Source organism: Hippocampus bargibanti, linkage group LG03, assembly GCF_051943395.1.
Source record: "Hippocampus bargibanti isolate YZ-2025 linkage group LG03, ASM5194339v1, whole genome shotgun sequence".
Lineage (NCBI taxonomy): Eukaryota > Metazoa > Chordata > Actinopteri > Syngnathiformes > Syngnathidae > Hippocampus > Hippocampus bargibanti.
The window spans coordinates 18560261-18578230 of record NC_142736.1 but is presented as its reverse complement, the minus strand read 5'-3'; the positions used below and the strand labels follow the sequence as shown (position 1 = coordinate 18578230).

The 17970-nt window shown below is 40.7% G+C and overlaps 1 protein-coding gene across 3 annotated transcripts in view; it reads right to left on the bottom strand.

Moving 5' to 3' along the window:
- The window catches only part of sox6 (SRY-box transcription factor 6), a 162337-nt gene extending 148107 nt beyond the window's left edge, over positions 1 to 14230 (bottom strand). The window contains exon 1 of one of the 3 annotated variants that reach the window (XM_088992398.1): positions 14161 to 14230. The gene's annotated coding sequence lies outside the window, so the exon portion shown is untranslated. Of the gene's footprint in view, positions 1 to 12606; positions 12864 to 14160 lie in introns of those variants that run through there. The other 2 variants (XM_088992397.1, XM_088992399.1) reach the window with 2 other exon arrangements.
- Between the last annotated feature and the right edge of the window lie 3740 nt (positions 14231 to 17970).

Genomic DNA, 17970 nt, shown 5'->3' with positions numbered 1-17970 from the left:
ATTACTGCATAGCACTCAGTATTTTCACATATTCATCAACTACCTCCAAATACGTATCATGTATTTAGAAAAAAAAATCCTTTACAGGGCAAATCTTGGATTTTTGTTCGAAAGAGATAGAAATATCCCGTATCCCATGGTACAAAAGCATTAGTCATTTCTTCTCTGCCACAACTGTATTTTGCAGTTAGTTGTCTAGCTCGCTCATTTGCAGCCTGAAAATACAACTTTGCTTTGGATAATGTTATGGTGTGGAGGTTGGAGAGCACTTCATTGTCTGCCATGATGATGCAATTAAAAAAATCTTATTTGTAAAGGTCAAATATACTCTTGTCTGTTATGTGTCAAATTTAGAAGACTTTTTTTCTTCTTTACAGGGAATTAAATGATCTGAGTGGAGCGAATGCAAATGTTGCCATGATCAAACGCTGGAGGCATACGACACATAAACATTAGAACGGCAAAGACTGAGAAGGAGAGCAGACACTCTGGGGCTAGGGTCACCTACATGTTGCCAGCAGGCACCCTGTTGATAGCCCCCAAGGACCGCACGATCTGAGAATAGCATTACAATGTAATATGAGATAATAACATTAATAATAACATTATCAATGAATATTGTGCGATTTTAAAGGCGTACAACTACGTGGTAGCTCATTAATCAAGACACAAGAGGTAGCGTATTTTTCAGTGTATAAGGTGTGACGGAGCATAAGGCGCACCCCCAACTTTTTCCATAAGATGCACCGGACTATCAGGCGGACCTTCAATGAATGAAAAAAAAGTTATTCAAATCTAATATATAAATATAGAAACTTTTTCCAAATATAAGGCACATCACATTATAAGGAGCTACAGTAGAGGCTGGGCTTACGTTTTATATATTTCAGCCCCACACACTACTTATTGTATTGGGGTGGGAGGTAATGGAGTCAGTGGATGCTGACAGGAGTTGCGAGAGTTGCAAGTGGCTCAATATTACTTCACAGATAAGCCGCATCGGCGTATAAGGCGCAGGGTCATCTTTTGAAGAAAATGAACACTTTTGGATGCGCCTTATACACCGGAAAATACGGTAGCTCTCAATTTTTGAAAATGTTGGTGACCCCTCGTTGTCGACAAAACCTTGGTCGACTAATAAATCCAGTTGCCTGAATATTCATGGTTGTTGCCACGTGAGCCGCAGGTCGCCTAATCACAGTGACTTTGCCCATAATCACAGGGTCCTAATTAGGTCCTAATAAGACCCCTCCCCCCATTCTCTCTGAGCGCCTTTGTATCCCTGACACATCAGACCATGAAATAGTGTATTAAGGGGCTGTCAAACTCAAAAGGAATGCTTCTCATACTGAAGACAGACCTTCTTACGCTAATTGAAATGGTCGAAAGCTTCGCCCAGGCAAAAGCCAGCGCTGACGCTTTATTGGTCTCTCTGATGTCGGGTAATTGTTTAAACCTGATTTGGTGCGAGGCCTCGTGTAGCCTATCCTGCCAAGAATGAAATAAAAAAACATTCTTGCTCACACTTTTCTCCGTTGTTTCTTCTATTCTAATTCATGGCTTCATTGGCTCCAAGCGAAGCCTCAAGCATCCCATGTTCATCTTGGACAACCAGAGTTGGAGATGATGATCACTGGCCACAAGTTGATAATGATGACTGTTTAATTAGAAGCCTTTCTTTGGGCTAACCATAACCCAAACTCCTCCACCCTACAGATGGCAACCAATAAATGTGGCTTTTTTGGCGTATGAGGAGGAACATTGTACCTCCCCGCTGTATCCTCAGCTCCACCCCTAACCAACGACATAAAGCTTTGCTCGCTGTTGACACACAACCACAACTAGCTACATCCATGTGTGTCTGAAGAGTCCAACCATGCTTCTTCTACTCCGCATTCATATACATTCTGGTTGACTTGGTTCCACATTTGCGAGGCTAACTTTGGCTCCCGTACAACATCGGACATTCTTTCATTATCTTCACCTCAACCGAAGATGGTAACCATCCCCATGCTTCAAATGGTTGCAAGCATTGCACACAAATGAGCTTATTTCACTGGCATTTGAAGGAAAATGTGCAACAGGCCAATGACAGAGAAACAGACCTACCCGGTATTTTGTGTTAAACATCTATATTTCACACAGAATGAGACAGAATGAGGGGAAGTGTTTCTGCTCGCTCTTGCATAGCTCCACTATTTAAACCGATGCTTTACATCGATACATTGCTTGCTAATGCATAGTTATGGATCTGTGTACAGTACCCCGTTGTTAAGACAATGCATCGTGTTAAGCGCGCCACTGCTGCCACAGCAAGTACATGGTGGCTAGGGTTTCAACTTGGAAAATGCATGAGTCACCAAAAGTCGAATACCGTATTTTCTGGTGTATAAGGCGCACCCAACAGACTTGGTTTTCTTCAAAAGATGACAGTGCACCTTATACACAGGTGTGCCTTATATGTGAAGTAATATTGAGCCACAACAGGTCTTGCAACTACTGTGAGCGACCATCGACTCCATTTCCCCCTGTAGAAAAAGGTGTGCTAGGCTCTACTGTAGCGCCTTATAATGGTGTGTGCCTTATTTTTGGAAAACCTTTTGTATTCATTGAAGTTGCGCCATATTTTCCGGCTTGCTTTATATATAGAAAAACAGTTTGAAAACACACCATTCAATGGGAGGTGCGCGTCTTACTCCGGTGCGCCTTAAACACCGGAAAATAAGGTCATTGCAACATTTTGTCATGGCTGTATTATTTTTTTTTATGTGCTTAAAACCTCTTATGCTTTTGTTCTGCTGATTGAAGCAAATGTTCGTAAGATTTTTGAGAAAATAAGGTTTAGCATTGCTGGTCATGTCGAACACCCCCCTCTCAGCTCAGACCCTTGCCGTTTGTCTGCCAATCATCAGCCCTCTCCAAAAATGCGAACTCTGATTTTGTGTGTGTGTACGCGTGCATGTGTCTGCGTCTGTGTGTGTGTGTGGGGGGGGGGGGGGGGGCAGGTGTGTGCGTGCGTGCGTGTGGGGGGGGGCAGGTGTGCGCGCGTGTGTGTGTGTGTGTGTGTGTGTGTGTGTGTGTGTGTGTGTGTGTGTGTGTGTGTGTGCACGCGTGTTCTCTCTGTGGGTTGGTGTCGTGTGCCAGAGTGGCTATCCCCTTAGCTTGTCAAAGAGGCTCATGGGAAATTGACAGTGCGGGCCAAACCACACGCTTACTCTATCATTTCAGCAGATTTCTCTTTTTTTAGTCCCATTCAAGAAAGTGATTATAGCAGAACTTACTTTCTTGGCTTTGTTCTACAGGCTGGCTGGGTTTTCCTCATCACAGCTGCACTTTGCTTATAAGCGTGCAACAATCCAATATTTTTTGAAGTTCATTGTTCGGTAGGCCTTTTTCCCCCCGACTGTTTGTTCCATTTGCTTTTAAAGCTGATGACACTGACGAGCAATTTGAAAAATAATCAGTTTGGTTAGATTTCTTTGCAAATAAAAGGTCAGATTACCATATTGATTACTTATTTTAACATTTGTGTGGGTTTTTATACCATGTCATGTTTTTTCATTGCAGCTTACCAAAAAAGCCAAATTCCACTAATCGGCTGTCGTACGACTGTAGTAATATGTAACGTAGGTACAGAATATGTAATACGATTTAGCATTTACATGCACCTGACAGCTCGAATGTAACTCGGAAAAGCATGACAAAGTTGTAAGGTATATTACTGTAGTGGAATGATTAATTAATGAATTGACTCACAAGGGTTTTAGGATTACATTAGGTCTCTGGCCATCATTTCGTCATGGTATACAAAATTTAAGCAAGAAAAAAGTCATTTTTCCCATATTCTTGAAACAAAGTTAGTGTTAAAATCAATTATTCTGAAACAAAAGGCACTGTGGGGAAAGTCGTCAGAAGTTGACCTCCAGAATCCTTTCCTACCACTTTGTCACTTTGATTTATATTTGGCATGAGCGCGTTCCATTGGAATAACAATCAAAATTCAATTTTGAGGCCAATATGTCCCGTTTTTTCCATAACTAGTCTGCGCCTGTTTAAGAGGTCACATCACCTCCTTCAGAATGAATGTTTTGGAGTCGTATTTATTTCCATGCAGTAAATATGCAGCAACCCTGTAACACTGTAGGCTAGTTCGTCAGATCTCTCACCATAGTTTGTGGTCTATGAGACGCTGTAGCGTCAAAAGCACAGGAGCTAATTTGCCAGATAAAATACCATACTTGAGTATGTAAATTTTGTTAAAAAGTGATCAGTTGGAACGGCAACTGCTACAGGCTGTCAGCATTAAAATGTGCCATGTCATTTCTGTCGACTGCCTTTGAGAAGTACAGTCAAACCTCGGTTTTCAACCATAATCATTCCACAAAGCTGTTGGAAACCCGATTTGGTTAAAATCTTAACCATTTCCCATTATAATCAATGTAATCTTTTTTTAATCGAGATTCAACAAGACAAACACACCTGCTCACAATGAAACGCTACACGAGGATAAGACATTCGAAAACAGAGAATGACCTCAATCGGATGGCTCTTGCCATCTCATTTGGAGCATGTGACTGCTGTTAGCACCCGTTCACAACAGTGTGCGCCAGGCCCCACACAATACAGTATCAGTGTAATTAAGTTGTTTTTTTAACGCCTTTAATTGGCGACTGACCTTTACTTCACTATGCTCTTGAAGTTGGTAGTAATTTTTTTAGTTAAGTTAGGTCAAATGAACGCACACCTTGGCATTGATGCCCTTATATTTGGTGATGTAAGGTTTATTTTGAAGTTGACCTTCTGACTGTGTTAGCATCGCACTGCTGTCGAGCATATCAATAAACAATTGTCACTGTAGTTAACGTGATTTTTTTTTCTCTGCGGTGTAAGCATAACTAAGTGGGTACTAGTAAAAGAAAAAAAATGTGGACCTCAATGACTAACTTGACTATATACGGTATATACGTGTTCACTTGTGCATGTGTATCCAGAATGAGATTGGGTTTTGCGGAACCAATATACATATTCTGTATACATATGCACAAGGGAACACGACATACAGTGCTACACTCACTCAATATTGTGGATATTGCGACGTCGAGCCGAACATGAAAACATTCACGTGCCAATAAAAATGGCTTCCAGCATCTTTATGGATGTAATTGGGAGAGAGGAGGCCAGATTGGCAGGCCAAGTCACAACCGTGGAGCATATTTTACGTCTCATGTCAGATCAAGCTGGCAGATACGCGGCCGTCTGTCAGTTTTCTCCAACTACATCATTTGTGATCACACAGACAGGGGAGACTTGTGTTAGGATATGCACCATGATCCTCTCTTGCATTTCAGTGGTATATGAAAACATTGGAAAATATTTCATTGTGTGCTATAAATACCTAGGAGAAACACATACTATGTTACTGACAAAAATGTGACATTTAAGTAGAAAAATATTCACAGATAAAGCATCATTCCAAAAGTCGGAAAAGAAGCCTCATACAGTACTGTTACACTTTTATCAGCATACATTGTGCAAACCGCTGCACGAATTGATCCACAACCAGCAAAAATGACCACTTCTGTTGGAACATACAACACCATCATGGTGTTGTGTTTTGTTTTTCTTTTTAAATGCTCAATGGAAAATGCCTTGCAGTGAAACCTCAAAATGTCAGCAAATCGAAGCTTAGGGAGCATCAAGATAGACTCTGTGTTTTTTGTGTGTGTGTAATGAAACAGAAAATAGAACAGTAAATGGACGTTATTTAGCAATAAGTCAAAATCAAAAGACAAGTTCAAATGGCCACAGCAAAGTCAGCGAAGTTTCATCACCTCAAATGAATCCTCCCACTGAATAAGCACCAACTTATTTTTACACTTGTATGATGACAACCAACGACATTTATTTCTTAAAACTTAAAAAGAAATCTTACAAAAGTATTTCTGCTCACATTAATATATATGTTACATGTGTTAAATTGTTCATTAAAATTATCCACGGAGAGTGAATAAAGGAATTAATGGAGACAGTTTAACAGTGGAACAAACCTGTACATTATCTTATCTCATTTTATTGGTTTTCCAAATATGAACAAGACATCCTAAAATGTGTGGTGCTGTTCCATCTTTGGGTCCATACAACATTTTGAAATTTGAACTCTTAGCTTCAAGGATTTGTCAGTATAAGATCTCAGCTGCACCAATTGAGTGTTTTTGATACCAAATGTGACATTTTGGGGACAGCAGAGTGCTTGTCCTGTCCAGCTCACATGGTAAGCCTTACAAAGGGTGCATCTCGTGTAACAGCTGCCTGCGTTGGTTCAAGTGAAGGACTCGCGTCCTTGAACACTTTCTCCGAGGCACGGGAGAAAGAAGGCCCGATCCAAGAATAATAGGTGGGATCGCGAGGGTTGCCGTGACGCCTTTTGTGCGATCTACGGCACAACAGCCAACATTACACTAATCTCTTTTGCCTTGTTCCATCACGAGACACAAGCAGGGGTCTGCAGAGCTTCTGCGATTCAAGCCGGATATGGACAGGACTGATCACCGCTCTTATGGCGTGATCCTACTACTGGGTCATTATACATTATGGACACTCTGGAAGATGGCTGAATGATTTGGAAAAAACATCTCATTGAATTTTCTACTTCCCTTAATATTGCGATTGCGATTCAATAGGTGATTGCTTTTATTTGAATATCCTTTTCCCATAAAAAAAGAAGCCTAAGCAGTCACTGAACATATTGTAATGAACAATAGCAGATCAACAATACAAAAATGCTTGAGTCTCGGTCCAAGCTCGGTTTAACGAAAATCAAGGTAAATGAATGAATGAATGAGTGCATTTACGAAACATTTTGACGGGCCCGCGTTAACTTCAGAAATGTGGTGGAAACAAAAAGCAGTAAAGCATAAATTGGATTACAACAACAATGCAAGCAAATCTGTGGCTTAATCAATGCAATGTTTTGTATGGAGAAAAAGAAGACTACCGATCAACTGAATTGTTTTTTACCCATCTTCCTAAATGCAGATTTGCGATTGGAAAAATGCATTTCCACTCCATTACAATGTTGATTTGAATTTGATAAATTGTTCAGACCTCGACTGTAAGAACACTCACATACGCTGTGTTGCAAAGGCCTGTGTCACGGAGAAGTAAAAACATGAGCACGTCTGTGGTAAAAATAATTACACAAAAGCTTTCCAGAAAAGGTTGCCAGAGGGGGAGAAGAGTAACTTGTTTTCGTTGGATTTCATAAGCGCAAGTCTGCACAATGAGCTCCGACTGAAATGAGTGTTTGTTTAAAATTCACTTTCAACCACCTGCACACTTTTCACACAACTTGACAGTTCTTAGCCTTGGTGTGTGCGCGTGTGTGCGTGTGTGTGTGTGTGTGTGTGTGTGTGTGTGTGTGTGTGTGTGTGTGTGTGTGTGTGTGCGTGCGTGTGTGTGTGTGTGTGTGCCTGTGCGTGTGTGCGTGTGTGTCTGTGTGCGTGCGTGAGCGTGTTTGTGTGTGTGTGTGTGAGCGTGTGTGTGTGTGTGTGTGTGTGTGTGTGTGTGTGTGTGTGCGTGCGTGTGTATGTGTGTGTGTGCCTGTGCGTGTGTGCGTGTGTGTCTGTGTGCGTGCGTGAGCGTGTTTGTGTGTGTGTGAGCGTGTGTGTGTGTGTGTGTGTGTGTGTGTGTGTATTGTTCATGTTGCAGGGACATACGTGTTTACAGAGCCATTGTGGCGACTAACCTCTCCTCTGGGGACAAAATTACATCCTCAGTATGTCAATATTTAGCTCCATTTTAAGGCCGAGGAAGTAGTTTAAGGTTAACGCTAGCTTAATGTAAGTGTCCGAGGAATTATTGGGAATCGTGTGTACATAATGGGTATGTGAAGGCCCTCCAAAATCCAACACATTTTAATTACTGCCCGGCTGCACCATGTTTGGCTTTGATGTGGCAATCAAAGCGAGCATCCTCACTGGACTATTGGATAAACGCTCATCAGATTGAAAAATAAAGAAACAATCACCCCAACTAATTCCTCTACCGACTACTGGCCGAAACCTGTGTCAGAAAATACACACACCCACAAACCTGTCCAATTAACTCTACAGATTAATGTGTGGTATAAAATGAAAAGAAAACATCACAAAAATCCACAGAGGCTGGACTGTTGCATTTTGAACTCTCCATTAATTATGCGCAACTATGCTAAAGACTAAAGGAAAACGACCAATTATTTTTTTGAAAAACATCGGTTGGCAGAATGAATGATACAGGCCAAAATGGGCCACTTACATTACTCACACAATGAGATTATTCCTGTGAAAATAGACACATGTAGATGTTTTTTTTTCATCGTTAGTCCCTTAATGAAATCTTTTTATTCACGTAATCGATGAAAAGGTTTCTTCAGCCGCCATCTGTACTTCTTTGAAGGTGTCGGACGTTTCGCTTTTTATCCAAGAAACTTTGTCAGCAAACTAAAGTCTTACTGGTAGTTTAGGCCCTATATATATATCCCTACTGTCCAGACATGGCGGTGCCGGACTCTGCTATGATAGGTCCCTGCACTCAGGTTGGGGGGAGCAAAGGACTACTCCCTGCAGTTGCTCCACTGATAGTTCCTATCATTCTGACTAATGAGACTTTATCAACATCGCAGGGATAATACTAGTGGGCCTCAATAGGCAGTACATATGCACCTAAAGCTAGCAACCACTCATTTGACGACAATGAGGTTAAAACTTAGCGAAAGAACATAGATGGTTTGAAAGGGGAGTAAAAGAAGCGATTTTCATAAAACAACTAAATCCTTCATTAAAACGGTTTGGTGGGGTGAGGTTCAATTTGGATCGTTCATACAATAGCCTGCTTAGGCAAAATAGGATTAGTAATACTGATGAGGTGATACCGGTCGAAGTGGGCAATCAGGCCAGTCGTTAGTCAGAACGATAGGAACTATCAGTGGAGCAGCTGCAGGGAGTAGTCCTCTTCTCCCCCCAACCTGAGAGCAGGGACCTATCATAGCAGAGTCCGGCACCGCAATGTCTGGACACTAGGGATATATATATATATATATATATATATATATATATATATATATATATATATATATATATATATATATATATATATATATATATATACAGTAAAGTCTCGTTATATCGATATTCAAGGGAGTCCGAAAAAATATCGATATAACCGGGACTATCGATATATCCGACCCTGTTTGCATGTAATTTTCTCCGTGCGTGCATAGAAATAGTATCGATATAACCGGGACTATCGATATATCCGATATCGATATAACGAGACTTTACTGTATATATATATATATATATATATATATGGCCTAAACTACTAAACTACCAGTAAGACTTTAGTTTGCTGACAAAGTTTCTTGGATAAGAAGCGAAACGTCCGACACCTTCAAAGAAGTACAGATGACGGCTGAAGAAACCTTTTCATCGATGGACCACTCCTGACTCTTTCACATAATGCAGACTCTCAGTGTGGTACATGTTGCACTCATAGTACACAAGCTCCCTCTAGTGATATGCCGAAACACTGATGAAATATAGTCCAATCGTATTTTAACGTTAAAGTATCATACATTTATTTTTCATCTTGAAGCACTGTTTAAGCACTTTTGACCACTTAGACCAACTTACTCTGCTACTGTATTTTAATGCGGAGGATGATGGTGATAATTGGAGAGCAAAGTATTTATTTCGGTGGTACTTGTAAAAAGGTGACCATTGATGAAGAAGAACCACAACCTCATTGCTTTTATTCATTTGCACACATGATGTTCGTGCTGTTTCAACCTGCGGCTTGCTACCTCTGTAAAGCACACAAGCACAACGTCGTGACCAAACAAGCAGTCGATCGTATTCCCAGCATCTCGACTGTACTGTACTAACTTGTCAGAAACTTCTCTTCGGAAAGCGACCGCTCACAGAATCAACTGCCACATATTCCTGTCACTTTAGATCCATGTGGAAATATTGTGCCTGCAAATTGATTAACACTGAAGACAGATCTCACAACATGTGTCGCAACATTTATTATCTGCTAGCCTTCTGCTTGAACTTTACCGGGCCTGCTGTTGTTTACTTCTCGCCATCTTGTTTATCCTGCGCTCTCGTACCACAAAGAACAAGAGAACCCCTTCCAGTCCCCCATCCGAAGACACATACACGTGCACACACTCAAGTGTGCTGTGGCCATACTACACTACACGTCTTGTCAATCGGATGCTGATTTGAATGAATGTAAAATCTCATATCCAAATCAAAAGCTTGGTGGGTACGCATACGCACACTAATCCTTTATTATAATAATCGGCAAATTGCATCACTGAAGCCAATTGATGATAATACACAAATATTTTTCACTCACAAATAAGTCATCACTCACACTGTGCAGCAATGTCATTTGTGCATAGCGACTGTTTAAAGTTGGCGATATGTGCTGTTTTAATTGAGTGGTATTCAAAAACGGAACAACTGTGCAATGCAACACACAAAACCGTCACGGTTTTAGTTTACAAATTATTTTGTGCATCACAGAAAAAGGAGCAGGAAACAAAAGCAGTGTGTACTTGTTCAAAGAAATATCAACAAGCAATATGATCAAATGAACTTTTCCTCCTCCTCGCAGTGATACATTTTCTTTAAAAGGCCCCAACTAAGTGAATCAAACCTATAGATCATCAAGGAAATGTAGTTTGTGTCACTTAGACTAAACAACTTCAAACTGAGATCAGTCCCGAAAACAATAATGGTTATAATTGCAATACATGATGATTCAGGGGCAAAAGTTCCTTTAGTGATACACTGGAATTGGACAGAGTATGTTATATGTTTAGACAGTCCTAAAATAATCGTAAATATGCATCTCTATTTTGTATGCTGATTTCAAGTGCTGTCTGAAACACACACACACACACACACACACACACACACACACACACACACACACACACACACACACACACACATGCGCGCGCGGCAATCAATTAAAATGATAAACATGTGACGTAAAGTCTAGAGATTTTTGTCTGACGTCCATCTTTAAATCGAGCGTATTTGTCGCGTTTGCACACAAAATAAAAATGCATTTAAATGCAAGCGCGAGTAGCGTCCGTGTTGAAGGAAGTGTGCGTAAAGTTGGTGCACTCTGCGTGCACTCTTCATGAGCCCGCGCGCTGCCATCACAACAATGTGCTGAATGGGCAGTCTAATTATACATGTGCCATTTAGACGTGTGCATTTGGTGTCCACGACCACATTACCTTATGTGGACACTTGACCGCCGGGCACGTCCAAGCGTTGTCAAAGAAATATTGACGTTTGCCCGCAAATTAAATTGACTGTGTTTTGAACTGCGGGGGGTTGGGGGGGGGGGGATTTGACAGCCGGGGAAATGTTAAATTTCCGCTGAATTTCTCAGATGAAATGTGTCGTAAAACGTACATGATACATTTTGATGTCAAAAAATGGAAATGGATAATGCAAGGATATTTCCAATATGTGATGCTCAAAGTTTTCAACCAGCTAATAAAACAATAGCGGGCCTCTGAATGTGTTATTATGAAGTACATTTCAATATTTAATTAATAATCATATATAATGATTATGCATAATCAAAAGCAATATCTACAGTTTTACAGCTTTGAAACGGACTTTAATGGGCACTGCATTTTAAGATATGTATGTATGCAAGATATTTAACGATTTAATTTGGGGGGTTAAAGTCGTTCAAAGTCAAAGAAAACATTTACAATGTTAAGGCTTTTGCACTATCTGTCCGCGAAGTTCAGCATACAGACGCCAGATCGCCGAGTTTGCATGGGAGTACGTCTTCTGTAAATGGGCAAGTCCTGTGATTGTTCAATTTAATTTATGACTCGCACATTCTTAACAGGTCAATTCCCCCGACCCCGGGAAAAGTGAAGAGAGAGCGCATTCATTCCCAGGCTAAACGCGGACGCTGTCTGTTATTTAGGAACGAAAAAAAGATGATATACATTTTAGTTTGACGTAAAGGGCTCGCGTGTGCTTCAGATACGATGTCGGTCGGCGTGCGTAAGGGCGAACGCACGTATATCAATGAATGACGAATTCAACGGGAGCGGAAAAGTTGCGGGATAGACGCGAAGGTGTCAAAAGGCAACTTCAATGTGTATGAGATGTTCAGTGTCAAGTGGGAAAAAAATGATCTGGTTCACGACGCGCGCGGCGAACAAGTTAACAGCTTGAGAGTTTCGAGCCGGTGCCCGCGAGTCATGTCTACGCGCGGCGACCAAAGAACAGCCCGTGAAAAGCATTAAAAAGTGAATTAAGTGAGAATATAATCGAGTTTGGTGTGAGTTTACGGGGGTTATAGCGAATTTAAACGTATCTGAGTCATCACTAATTGACGCGTGCGCACCTAGTTTGTTTTGGCAAGAACGAGTTTTTTTTTTTCTTCAAATAAATACGTGCCATCACGGACAGTTTATTGAACTGTTGTTTTTTTCCAAACCACACTTCACTTTTTAAAACCGGAGTGAAAGATCAACGGACAACATGTGGAGGGAAGCAAGTAAAAGACGTTGTTTACCTTAACGACGTCGGTCGAGGAGAACGCGGCGCGTGTGTCCTCTCCGTGTCGTAAAAAAAGACAAGCAGATGAAAGGTTCAAGTAGGAGGGGGAAAGTCTTCTTTTGTTGTGTGCGTATGTGGATGTCAACGCGGCGACAGCATCGGAATCAGAGAAGGTCCCTCATGCGCTCGCCTAAGTTGAGCTGTCCAAAAGTACAAGTATATCTTTTGTTGCTCTCTTCTTTATCTCCCACCCTCTTTTTCGAACTCTCTCTCTCTCTCTCTCTCTCTCTCTCTCTCTCTCTCTCTCTCTCTCTCTCTCTCTCTCTCTCTCTCTCTCTCTCTCTCTCTCTCTCTCTCTCTCTCTCTCTCTCTCTCTCTCTCTCTCTCTCTCTCTCTCTCTCTCTCGTGCTGTCAATATCTATACAATAAATGTTCGCTGCCGTGTCGCAGGTATTCAAACCCCTCGCGAGACATCACAACATGAGTGGCCGGGACATTGATTTGGAGGAAGGAAGCGAGGGAGAGAGGACTTCTTGACCTTAACACCCCACCCACTACTACTTCTCTCACCCCTCCATCATCATCATCATCATCATCCTCTATCCAAACACCCCCACTCCGAGAGCGAGCGGGTTGCTTTTGAAAGATGACTAAAATGAAGCTTGCAGCTGACAGAAGAAATGTAAGATGCGAAGTGTTTTTGACCGGACTAATATTCTGGGTACAAAAATCATAAAACACGGAACCGGAGTGTCACCCCAACTTCCTTGCACGTTATATGTTGACGATAAAGTTTTTTAATCGATGTTGCACCACTTGCGCAACATCGTGAGATTTCTTCAAAATATTTCCATGAAAAATAAAACGAATGGATGTGATATTCCCGAAAGGTTCTGAATGCGCCTCAACTTGCATGACAGCCCTTTCAGTCTAGGTGAATTTATTTATATTAAAAACATCAGTAAATACCAGAATGCGTTTTTCAAATATTTTATAATTATGTTGTGTTCCGTTGTCGCAACTGGAAATACCATCAGGAGCAACGTCTTAAAAATAGCACAGAAATGGAAATATTCTAGCCATAAAAATATTCCGAACGAGGGAATGAATATTTGACCACATTTGAGTAATGTCGGCTACACAAGGATTCTTAAATTTATTATTATTATTATTATTATTATTATTATTATTATTATTATTATTATTATTATTATTATTATTATTATTGAAGTTGTAACAGTAGTTGTCGTTTATATCAACACATTTATTTGTGTTGGAAAAAATGTAAAAGTTTTCACTTTCAAGGTATGATCAATTACCGTTTTCAATCAATTACAATTTTCACTCTCCGGCCCCAAATAAATTGCAGACATTGCTATGCACAAAATACAATAGGGAGTCTTATTTATTTTTCTTGTAAAATTTCTTATTTTTTTAGATTCCAAAATCAGAAATTACAAACGCGTTCAGTTCTGTAAATCACTATAAATATTTGGGCGTGCACATCAATGATCGGACCGACATCACAATGTGACAACTCAAAATGAAGCCATGTCAGATAATTACTTACAAATTGATGAGCCGTCTAGAGGAGGCAAACAATGTTGATTCTTGTCTGTAGAGTCACACAGCTGTGAAAGAGTGAGGAGAGATGAGAGTGAGAGAGAGAGAAAGCGAGAGAGTTTAATGTACAACTCAAGGACGCCACATCAGACCACAATTCCGCGCGTGCCTAATTTTCCCCTGAATAAACCAGAGATCAGATGTCCCACAACAGCGAACGCGACACACGTACCCCCGCACCCCCGCCCCACATCCAAAACAAATGACCAAAAAATAATCGTAGTATGGAAAGAAATGCAACTTGATAAAAGTCAGGAAATTAAAATTTTCATCAATTAGAAATTTTAAGATACTGCCTATGACATAGTGAGATTTGAAATGAACATGTGTCAAATTTAGTACCAACATAACCCGCATGCATGGATAGAATAGATTCAATGCTGTAAATATTTCCACACATTTTTTAGCTGTGATTTTACTGTGATCTCTGACTCGCAGCCTTCGGATTCATGTTTAACGTGCCTCATACCCCACCTATTGGTCATCGTTGGTAAGACATGTATGTCGACGCCCATCCTTGAGTAGTAAAGCACCTTTTTTATCAAAGCACATTTCACAGAGAAGACACGAAAAATGCTTCATATAGTTATAGAAGACAGTAATATGCGTGTGGCTCTTAGGGAGTGTGTGAGTGGGGGGCGGGGGGTTGATCAAGACACTACTGAATAATTATTACTTTATGAAAAGACACATTTTCTGTTTGTGAGATTCTATCAAAAGGGCATATTAGCACTTCTCAAAGTGGTGTCGCCAAAAGAATCACAATGATGGTGTGTGGGTCGGTGAGTGCGCGCGCGCACGTGTGTGTGTGTGTGTGTGTGTGTGTGTGTGTGTGTGTGTGTGTGTGTGTGTGTGTGTGTGTGTCCACAGTATGTATATACTATATATAATTTTGTAGTTTGCATTTTGTGAAAAAAAATAGATTAGATTATTTTAGATTAGTTTTTGAGTCTCGCAGTGGAGAAATTTACAGTTCACAGCAGCAAAGTGAGAAAAGTAAGAGCAAAGGAAAGGAAGAGGTACAAAAACACAAAAGACACAGACAGTCATTCAATCTTAAACACATTCTGCCCCCTCTTATAATATATCTGAATCTGAATAATATGAATTACTTGGAAACATTTTTGTGACACATGCACAGCAAACAGTATTAAACCTTAAAAAAATAAGAACAGGTAGCCAGTGCAAGGACAAAAAAAGAAATGTAATGATGAATTTGACTATTTGTACAGTACCACACAAAACACATGAGATAAAACATTAACAATAATACAAACCTAGCAAATTGACACTATCATATCTCTACTCCTACATACGCTTTATTGTTTGAAGCAGTTATGGATGAAAGAATTGGATTGGATTGAATTTACCTTTATTTGTCTCGCAGTGGAGACATTTAGATTTCACAGCAGCAAAATTATGAAAGGAAGAGGAAAGGAAAGATATACTATAAGTAGAAAAAGAAAATACAGGAGCTGCTGGAAAGGTAGCCACTCTCACGGTGCCATCTTAAAGTCAAAAGAACAAAAAAAAGTGAATAGCGAATAATATGACAACACAAAGTCACAGGTCATTCATTCGTAAGCACTTGCTGTACCCCCTTTGTTCCATGAAGCAGTTCTAGATAAAAGAAGAGAGGATCAACATGCCCTTTTCACCAGTGGATCAGGGACGTCATGGTGGAATGTGCAAATCTAATACAAGCTAAATATTGAAAGCAAACATGAAGCTGTAGCATCCATTGACAAAAAGATATGGTCTCACATCTCCTGTCCTACGTAAATCCACAATTCAAAGCTGCGACAGTTCCACATACGTATCGGCGCTTCTTTGTTCTCATTGCGGGCTCCTCGAGCCATGCATCCATCCAGCCGCGGACTGTCCAACAGCACCAACCTTTCTGCTGAACAAAGCCGGGGTGTGAAGATGCTGCCTATCACACGTGCAAAAAAAGCACAATGGCCCCTTTGGTGTCCAGCGATGACAGTCAAATGGCACTGACATTCCTCCCATTCAAAAAGAGTACTGGCATATTCGTGCTGCCGAAAAGTCGCAACCGCTCGGCACAGTCTCCTCCTTGATGAATGTCGTGGCCAAAAATGCTGAAAAACAATCTGTATCCGCCCCACATGACGCACAAAGTGACAAAAGAAAACACAAATACAACAACAACAAAAGAAGTGTCGATTCAAAGTCACAACATATAAACATGACACACTTTACGGTTTTTGTTCAATTTGAAATTTTACGTCAACAGTTCTTTAATTTTGGTTGTGAAATTGTTTTATTCCAACCATTTATATGATGTGACTATTCAGTCATGCCTTATACACAGTTGCATGTGAAGAGCAAATGAGAGTCCGGCATGTTGGGGCGGCAGCGGCAATATCAATACATTTGCATATCTTTATAAGGCTTGAAATGCATCTTCAAATGCAAGTCTAGCCCATAAATATTTGAAGAGGAGAGTGCATGAAAATCAACATTTTTGTTACAATAAATTAACATGTGTTCGTCTCCTGTTCTGCATGATCAATGAGAGTGAGAATGAGCAGCAGCCTTCTAACTTTTTTTTCTTAATCCTGCTTCAAACTGCTTGCATTCTAAAAAAAATAAAAAATTTGTTACAATGAAGTTAAGCATCTACTTTTAAAATGAAACAGGTCAATATGTAGAAATGTCCACCAACTTGACAAGTGAAGTCAGGAGAGTTGATGCGGTTGTTGTGCCCATTTTTGTGTCTTTCGTCTTTCTAGCTCAAAGGAGGAAGGGTTCCGTTCGAGGTATCTTGCTCAGAACATTTTTTTTTCTTCGTGTTTATAGCCAAGTGTTGGCACATGTGGGGTTAATGGGGTTTTCTTGAATGTGGTTCTTGACCCGCTCCATATGTCAAGGGCTCTGAGATAAGTTCGGTGTTGAATTGGAGCAATATACGTAGAACTGACTTGACGTGAAACGCAAACCCGAATGGATTCACCTTGGCGATACATTGGAAGGAGTCAACTCAGATTCAGCACAATTTGGTCCATCAATTGCCAATTGCCACTGCAATGTGGTGTAAACCAGCTTTCATTGTAAATCCAGCGGCATTGCCACTTTTAGATGAACGCTGATTTTGATTATGGTGGCTATTCAGCCGTTGCACCCCCCCCCCTCCCAGATTGCTTTCTGCAGACATTTTTAATGAACGTATATTGCTGTATTTAATCAGCAGCGCACTCATTTGACTGCTGTCATAGTCCATGGCCGACAAGGAGAATTAAAGAGGCAAGGAGGGAAAGGACATTTTTGTTGCTCTTCTCCACATTTACCACGAAGCCACCAAGCGGGAGAAGTGATGCGAAAATGAAGGGATGCGTCGTCATTTGAGATTTGTAGTTTCTGAATATAAATGCAGGCTGTGGCTTAGTTGTTCTGCAGTTCACAGAGCTCTCCTTGATATTTTTTGTGGGGTGAAAAGTGTAAATGTTTCTTTACCGAGACCTTCTTTCGGCACTGACGAGCATGCGCGCACATATTTGACCCGCCAGCAGCGGTCACGTGCAACGACACCGTGCAAAGGGCCATCGGTGGTGGCAGAAAGACGATGCCGAATTAGTCACGAGCGAATGCAAAGTTATGCAATTAACTGAGACGGCATCTGCATACATGCTAATCATCCGCCTTGCAAAGTGGGACGCTCTGTTCTTATTAGTTGACCCAAATCCCTCACTTGTAACTCTCAAGTCCGTCAAAGTTTAGTCTGAATCTAATATTT